Genomic DNA, 9,235 nt, shown 5'->3' with positions numbered 1-9,235 from the left:
TCTCTCTCTCTCTCTCTCTCTCTCTCTCTTTCTCCCCTCACCCCTTCTCTCTCTATCGGCCCCTCCCCTTCCCTCTCTCTCTCTCTCTCTCTCTCTCTCTCTCTCTCTCACACACACACACACACACACACACACACAGAGTTGGCCCCTTCCCTTCCCTTCTCTCTCTCCTCCCTCCCCCTCTCTCCCTCTCATGATCCCTCTAACCCATCCCCTCTCTCTCTCTCTCTCTCTCTCTCTCTCTCTCTCTCTCTCTCATCGACCCCTCCCCCTCTCGCTTATCTCTCTCCATCCCTCATCTTTCTCTCCCCATACCTTCCCCTTCTCTCTCTCTCTCTCTCTCTCTGATGTGTGGGTGTGTGTGTGTGCACGCACACACGCTAATAAAAAGAGGAAAATGGTATAACCTTTCTATCACCCAAGTGTGGTAGATTAGTTATGCCATTTCCCTCTTGAATAAGAGGTCTCGAGTTCAATTGCCGTATCTTTGAGGTCTCTTGGGATAGTTTCCTACAATGTTGAAATCCTCTTCTTCTCGGGTGTGTGTGTGGGTGTGTGTTAAATAAAAAGAGGAAAATGGTATAACCTTTCTTTCACCCAAGTGTGGTAGATTGGCTATGTCATTTCCCTCTTGAATAACAAGTCTTCAGTTCAACTCCCGTCGTTAAGGTCTCTTGGGATAGTTTCCTACGATGTTAAAATCTTCTTCTTCTTTCCCTTCCTCCATATCTTCCCTCTCTCTCTTTGCCTCCTCTCTCTCTCTCTCTCTCTCTCTCTCTCTCTCACATGGATAGATTGCCCCCTTTCCATGTGTTCATTGGACGCACCCTCCTTGTCTCTCACACGGACCGAGATCGCTCAGCTCATCAGAGAGGACTTGATTCAGTTAGACACTAGGAGGACATGGATACAACCTATGGTTGTGCTTGGCACAAAGAGGGCTTTCTACAAAGATCATCTCCTTGAGCTTACAGAGGATGGTTTTGTGACCAAACCCGGCTAAATGAACACTGATCTATCCCATGGATTACGATGTGTTATTGGACAAATGTGCACATCATCACATCAGTTAGAGATCGAGGATGGCAGATCTAGAGGAGTACCAACAGAGGCTAAGGTTGAGAGAGAGAGAGAGGTGTGGCGAGAGAGAGAGAGAGAGAGAGAGAGAGAGAGAGAGGGAGGGAATATATGGGGAGAGAGAGAGAGAGAGAGATGGTGGGGGATGCCCTTCTTTTTTTTTCTTTAAAAGAGGGAGAGAGTGGGGGGGAAGGGGGTGCCTTAGGAAAAAAAAGAAGAAAACCCCAAGCCAAAGCAATCTAAGGCAATACTCTCTCCCTCTTTTAAAGAAAAAAAAAAGGCATCCCCCCCCCCCAATCAATCTCTCTCTCTCTCTCTCTCTCTCTCTCTCTCTCTCTCTCTCATTCTGGCACACCTCGCTCTCTCTCAACCCTAGCTTGTGTTGGTACTCCTCTAAATCTGCGAGCCCCAACCTCTAATTGATGTGATGATGTGTGCATCTGTCCAATAACACATCGTAATCCATTGGATAGATGAGTGTTCATGTAAGCCCCCCCTCCCCCCCCCCCCCCCCCCCCCCCCCCCCCCCAATCTCTCTCTCTCCCCCCTATCTTCCCTCTCTCTCTTTGCCTCCTGCTCTCTCTATCTCTCTCACATCTCGGTCTCTCTCAACCCTAGTCTTTGATGTGATGATGTGCGCATATGTCCAATAACACACTGTAAACCATGGGATACATGAGTGTTCATGTAGGTAGGTATGGTCACAAAACCATCCTCTGTAAGCTCAAGGAGATGCTCTCTATAGAAAGCCATCTTCGGCACACGCATAGGATGTATGTATGTCCTCATAATGTCTAACTGAATCAAGTCTTGTCTGATGAGCTGAGTGATCTCGGTGTGTGTGAGAGAAAAGGAGGGTGCGTCTAGTGAATACTTGAAAATGGGGTAATCTATCCATGTCAAAGGGAGAGGGAGAGAGAGAGAGAGAGAGAGAGAGAGAGAGAGAGAAGAGGTGGGGCCACGGAGAGAGAGGGGGAAGACAAGGGGAGAGAGGGGTGACAGCGGGTGGGACACACACACACACACAGAGGGGGGGGGGGGAACAGGCATATAGAATGATAGGAAAAAAGAGAGGAAAAAGGGAGTGGAGGACCTTGAGGAAGGGAGGCGGGCTGGTGGAGGACAAGATGGTAGAAGGGAAGGCAGATATAGGAGTAGATGGAGAAAGGAGGTGGAGGATGTTGGAGGAGGAGGCTGAGCAGGAGGAGGAAGCACATGGGCGGTGAGAGGAAGAAGAGGAGATAGCGACGGCGGTCCTCAAAAAAAAAAAAAAAAGCTCTCTCGAAAACCCATCTCCCTTTCTGATATGAGCCATGTAATCTTAATGCAAGGTTTGCAAGTTCAAAAATAGAATTATGCATTATAGACCAATCAAAAGCTTAAGGACATGTTTGGACTTGAGAAGAGGAGCAACAAAGTACTTCTATATTAGCTACTTAGAACCTCACAGGGTCATCTGTGTTAGAAGAATTTGTTGAGTCCTTGTTGCAACATGGCAGTGGCCTTCTGAGAGCAGCATTGAACCTAAGAAGTTATAGCATAGATTCTTGAGCAGAGAGAGAGAGCGAGAGCGAGCGAGCGGCGAGCGCCCTCCTGCATTCCAATATCAAACTACTATGACCATCTTAACTATATCAGACGGTGGTGGAATATGTGTGTAAACAATCTGATCAATGCCAGAGTGAAAAAAGGTCAATGCCAGAGTGAAAAAAGGTCTGCAAATCTTCACAGCAAAATACCCAGACTACATTTGATGGCCATGGTCTATCATCATCTGGCCTTGGGCCAAGGGGCAAAGCAACCAAACCCAAAGTGCTTAATTGCTTTCTAAACATGGGGCACCGAGTGTTGCTTTCTCGATCGTGCAAGCCAAATGCTTGCTTTGTCTGGGGTGCGATGACTGCTTCTGATTGTATGGTGTTCCGCCACAGCTTGGTTAGCGAGTTGGAGAACAATGGCATTTGGGTCTGTACAGTTTTGATGGTGCATACACTTTTCTGACTAATTGATGATGTGCTTTCTAGAGTCAATAAAGAGGCAAGGTCCTAGTTGTGCATTCTAGAGCGGCTACACGTACATATCTGATGTCAGGCCTTCGATGGCAAACAGCTGGGCTTGAAGTTACACCATCACATACCATATAATCTATGGCCTTTTTGCTACTTGAATGAAGCTTAAATCATGAGTTTCTCACCTTGTTGGCAGTTCAATGCTTTGGCATAAAGTGGGAAACCCCATCCTTTTTCCTGCACAACCTGTAGGTTTGAAGTTGTGGTGAATCATTATCACTTTGTCAAAATGTCGATTGAGCAGCACTGGTCAATGTCTGCCTGTTTGCATGCATGTCTGCAGGATGTCTTTTCTTGATGCATTGAGATGGATAATGTTACATATGTGCAGAGGACTCCTGGGGGCAGGGAAGAAAGCGGAGGATGTGATAGTGGGATTGCTGGACACAGGCATATGGCCAGAGCACCGCAGCTTCACTGATGATGGATACTCACCCATTCCTTCCCGCTGGAAAGGCGCCTGTGAGAACTCCTCCTCTTTCAACCCTGCCCTTGCCTGCAACCGCAAGCTCATTGGTGCCCACAGCTTCTTCAAAGGAGCTGAAGCCTCCTCTGGCCCCATCAATGAAACCCTCGAATTCAAATTCCCCCGCGATTCCATCGGCCATGGCACCCACACTTCCTCCACTGCTGTCGGCTCTGGCATCTCACATGCCAACCTTTCCGGCCTTGCTGATGGGCGTGCCTCTGGCATCTCCCCTCACTCCCGACTCGCCATGTACAAAGTCTGTTGGTTTAACGGTTGCTTTGGTTCTGACTTTCTTGCTGCCTTCGAGTCTGCCATAGCTGATGGCGTTGACATCATCTCCGTCTCTGCAGGTGGTGACCCCACTGATTATTTCAATGACACCATTGCCATTGGTGCATTTGCTGCTGTTTCCAAGGGCATCGTTGTCTCTTGCTCTGCTGGCATCTCTGGCCCTGCTCATGGATCGGTCTCAAACGTCGCACCATGGATTTTTACCATTGCCGCAAGCTCCATTGATCGGGAATTTGCAGCTCCTGTTTTGCTAGGAAACCAGCAAGTGTTCAAGGGGGAATTCTGTTTGCAGATAAAGTAGAGCCAATGTTCTATCCGCTCGTGTATGCAAGGGATGCTGTGGTGGAAGGTCGGAACGCATCCCTTGCAAGGTTCTGTGCAGATTCAACACTATTGAACACATCAAAGGTGCAAGGAGCTATTGTGTTTTGCGACAAGGGGGACGGCATTCCTCGTGTCTTCAAAGGCGCAAATGTAAAACAAGCTGGTGCTTTTGGTATGATTTTGGGAAATGATGAAGTCCATGGGTATGAGCTTGACGGGGATTGCCATTTCTTACCAGCGACAAACGTTGGCTATCAACATGCATTAGCAATCAAGGAATACATCAGTACAGAGAGCTCTCCCAAGGCATACATAGAGTTCCAAGGAACCAAAGTAGGAACCAAGCCAGCTCCAGCTGTGACAAGTTTCTCTAGTCGGGGTCCAAACCCGATCACACCGGAAATTCTCAAGCCTGACATTACTGCGCCTGGCCTCAACATCTTGGCGGCCTGGACAGATTTTGTCTTCCCGGGCAGCGTCAGAAAAGCAATCGAGTTTAACATAATTTCCGGGACTTCAATGTCATGCCCTCATGTTGCCGGTGCCACAGCATTGCTGAAAGCTGCTCATCCCACATGGCCCCCAGCAGCTATCAGATCTGCTTTGATGACATCTGCCGTCACAGTTGACAAGACCAGACAAACGATCACAGATTTGTCAACTGGAATGGCCGCACTTCCAACAGCCTATGGTGCCGGCCATATCCATCCTAATGCTGCACTAAACCCGGGTTTAATCTACGACATCACCCCGCAAGACTATGTGGATTTCCTTTGCAGCCTGGGCTACACAGACAATATGTTAAGCGTCTTTGTTAGCTCTTACGATTGCACAAAATCGTCGATCCGCAAGCCAGACTACCCTTCATTTAGTGCAGTCTCCTATCAGAATATAAGTAGCACGTACACATCCACATTCACAAGGACAGTCACAAATGTTGGCTTTCCAAATTCCACATACATGGTTTTCGTCATAGAGCCTGTATTGGTCAATGTCTCTGTCGAGCCCTCGACACTGGTTTTTGACCATGCAGATCAAAAGCTCGACTACACAGTAACAATGGATGCTCCAGAGATGGTCTTCTTAGATCAACCCCATGGAGAGTTTCTGGCATTTGGGTCACTTGTTTGGTATGATGGGTATCATAATGTGCAGAGCCCCCTGTCCTTTATGTGGTGAGAAATTTGAGCATTAGCTGCTATACTCTGGTTTTCAGAACCCCTGCACATCATTCGGTTAAATGATGTGCAAAGGGGCTTCTCTCAGTTTTGGAGTTTAGCCTTCATGTCGCAGATTTTGACACGTATAAAGGGCTCTCCGTTCCGCCATATTATGTTAGTTTAGATATAACATATTTGTACAAAGAAAAAATAATATAATTAGCCGCTCACTAGCATAAAAGATGAAATTCTAAAAATTAGAAGTGTCCTATTGCGAAAAACGTCTAAAGAAAAATCTAACATGCACTTGCAGTTATACCTATTATGCATAATGATGGGGCAAAGATTGTTGAAATGGAATGCACGTCATGAGTTTGAGATTAGTTGTATTTATCTTTGGGGTCTTTGTGGTAGATTAGCTATTTGATTTCCCTCTTGAACAACAGATCCTGTGTTCAAGATTCATGAGGAAGTATGTGGGGATAATACCAACTACGTTAAAACTTCCTTCTATTTGAAGGAAATAATTCTCTCTCTCTCTCTCTCACACACATGGCTGATTGGTCATCCGAGTTCCCTCTTGACTGCAACGTCTTAAGCTCAAAACTACCTATATAATCTTTGATGATTATAGATACTATGAAATTTTGAAGGGTCCATTGGACTGGGCGAGATAGACGTCAAACAACTAAGAGCTTTGCTCAATCATGGAGCGTGACTAAACTCGAAAGCAGTTGACATGCTAAATAAATACAAAGAGCGACATAGAGTGGTGCACTTCACTTTGGCAACGTGAGGGACACATCACCAGTTGTGTGTGTGTGTGTGTGTGAGTGAGAGAGAGTAAAGTTTTCAAGCAGCAGGTTCCTGTACAGCCAGCTTGTGTGTGTCTGTTGGTGTCGATATCAGTCAAATATCAAAAAACCCAAAAAAAAAGAGATTGTGTGTGTGTGGGAGCTTCACATGGATTCGGCCGAGCAGTGTATATACAAGCGCCGGAAGGTCATGGAATCTTCGGATATGGATGCCTTAAGTCTTATCAAAGAATGTTTGCATGAGGACTTCGAGGATGCACGTCAAGCCTGGGAAGGATCCGCTCCTGTCATGGAAGTGTGCATTCCTATACAGGAGCTTATGGATCCCGTTGCTCAATATGCACTCAACGCGGTGATTCTTTTTTTCCTGGGAAGAATGCCTACGGCTCAGGATGTAGGCCAATGGGTTGATTTCCTGCTCAAACGGCAAGCAGTCCGAGGGGTTTACTTTGGCGCTCGCGGGTTCTATGAAGTTTTGCTGACCGACATGGATGCTCGGGACGCTTTGCTTGAAATGTCTCCTCTTTTCTTCAATACGCAAATGACTCATGTACTGCCCTGGGCTCTCACCAAGGACTATCAGAGTCTCATTCGTCACAAGTGTCCAGTCTGGGTTGAGGCGGTCGATTTTTCTTGCACCTGGCGTCATTTCCTTCCTTTGCTAGTTGTTTAGTTGGGCAAAGTCATTTACCCTCCGAAGCTGGACGCAAATACCAACCGTTTTTGTATTCTGTGGGACATAGATATCCCCACACCAGCAGGTATTTCCATCGATTCTGGGGATGCAATGGTTGGCAAGCGCCCATTTAAGCTCAAGTGGGACAAATTTGCAAACTCTTGTTTCCGATGTGGCAAATTCGGTCATATGCAGTCCAAATGTCCGGAACCTAACCTGCAACCACCGCCTTCAGCTGTTCCTACTCCTCAACCTCACTCAAATCTGAAATCTTCTGCTGAAGTTCAAACCAAAGGCGCTTCAACCTCCTCTCCGACAACCGGGGTGAATAAAGACAAGGGGAAACAACTACAATTGCTTGCACTTTCTGTCTCTCCGAATATTAAAGACAAAGGCAAAGAACAGGCTTCAACCTCCCAAACTTGGATGCTGCCCAAGAAACATGTTAAAGCTGCTACAGCCCGTATTCCCGCATCTTCTCGTAATTATGTGCACCCTTTGAAGAATGTTGCTCAAAAAAAGATCCCTTGTGATGACAACACGTCTTTGGCTGAAGCTTGGGACAAGGTGGTCCACTCTTACAAGGAAGTTGTTACAGGCGAAGCCTCTTCATCGCAAGGTGCTTTTACTTTCAATCTTCCGGGTTCAGGTCTTGATCCACCTCCTCAAGTACTTCCAGCTGGGGAGGATGTGTCGATGGGTACTAATACTTGAGTTTTCTCCCATTTTCTCATTTCCTCGCCCACTGTGTATACCATATCAGAATGCATAGTTCTTTGAATTTCATCTCCTATAATGTGCGTAGGTTATGCAATCACGACAAGTGGCGGTTAACCTGGCACTATGTACATACATGTCAAGCGGATATTGTGATTCTTCAGGAGCATAACCAGCATCAATTTGCAGGATAAACCCCTTACCTTGTAGGCTACTGGATAGCTTATGCAGGCTTGGCCGGCTATTCTGGTGTGCTTATACTTGTTCGATACGAACTCTTCCTAACCTTGGTTTTCAATGACCCAGCTAGGAGATGGATGGTCATCCAATGTATTGTTAATGGAGAAGTTTTTGAATTTGGAGGCTTATATGCATACACGCTTCTGCAAATAGGGCACGATTCTGGAGTGCTACCTCCTCTTATTGTTGGCATTCTAATGCATTTCTCTATGGGGACTTTAATAATGCACGTAACCTTGCAGATAATACTATTGGGCATTCTCACATGCTTCATACGGAACGACAATCATGGGATCAATTTATGATTACATGTAATGGGCTTGATTTGTGGCCCCTATTGCATGCGAATGATCTAGGATTCACTTTTCAACATAATGTTCAATCTATGTATCGCGCTCGGCTAGATCGCTGGTATCTTTTTCACATGCAATAGTATGATGACTTTGTATGCGAGTTGAGGATTGATTATGCTATGTGTCTTCCGGGTCATTTTCTTGTATGCTTGAAGCTTCGTTTTGGCTCTTTTGATACCAATGATTGCCTGCCTAAGAAGAGGCTTTTGCATATAAATAATGCTTATCTCAAGCATGAGCCTTTTCGGGCTATGATTGTGGATATCATCCCGCCTTTGATCTCCCAGATGTATGTTGATATGGACATAGCCTGTTTCTGTTTTGTTATGCGTGTTCAATGTGTTATCCAGGATTATGGCAAGGACTATTTGTCACAATTAAGGGAACAGGTTAATCAGGCGAAGGATGCTTGTAGCAGACTCATGCACTTGGCGAATCATTCTTCTCTTATTGACACTCAAGCGATTGAGTTGTTTTCTGCTCGCGTTGTGTTACGGCACAATGATGAGAGGAAATTGGCCAAATGGAAAACTCGAGCTCGACAACAAGCTTTTGCAGATAAAGGATGTTCTTCTAAACAATTTTTCCGGCATTTGCATCACTCCAGGCAGTCTCAAGCTATACGAAGAGTTAAATTACCGTCAGGGAAATGGACCTCCACTTTGCAAGAGCTAGCACTAGCCCTACATTCTCATTATGGCAAGATTTTTGAGGCCCCTTCTTCTCCCACGAGTGCAGCTTGTCAAGCGCGTCGCATGTTTCTATCACATGTTACTCCCATCCTTTTGATGCGGCAGGCTCAAGACTTGGAGGCTATTTTCACTGAGCCGGAATTGCATGCCAGCTTGCTTGATTTGGGTCGATGGAGAACTCCTCGTTGAGATGGCCTCTCTGTGGAATTTTTCCTATCCTTCTGGGATTATTTGAAGATGCCTCTGTTGTTCATGATGAATACAGCTTGGGAACAGCAGAAACTGCCCTCCTCTTGGAAAGAAGGTTTGCTCAAGCTGATACCTAAGCATGCATTATGCGAAGAATTCTCTC

The 9,235-nt window shown here is 46.1% G+C and overlaps 1 pseudogene; it reads left to right on the top strand.

Annotated features, from left to right (window-relative positions):
• The first annotated feature begins 2,657 nt into the window (after positions 1–2,657).
• Positions 2,658–5,409, top strand: LOC147456020 (subtilisin-like protease SBT1.7 pseudogene; annotated as a pseudogene).
• Positions 5,410–9,235: the final 3,826 nt, after the last annotated feature.

Source organism: Adiantum capillus-veneris, chromosome 6, assembly GCF_014529385.1.
Source record: "Adiantum capillus-veneris isolate H3 chromosome 6, ASM1452938v2, whole genome shotgun sequence".
Lineage (NCBI taxonomy): Eukaryota > Viridiplantae > Streptophyta > Polypodiopsida > Polypodiales > Pteridaceae > Adiantum > Adiantum capillus-veneris.
This window is presented reverse-complemented; position numbering and strand designations above follow the sequence as displayed.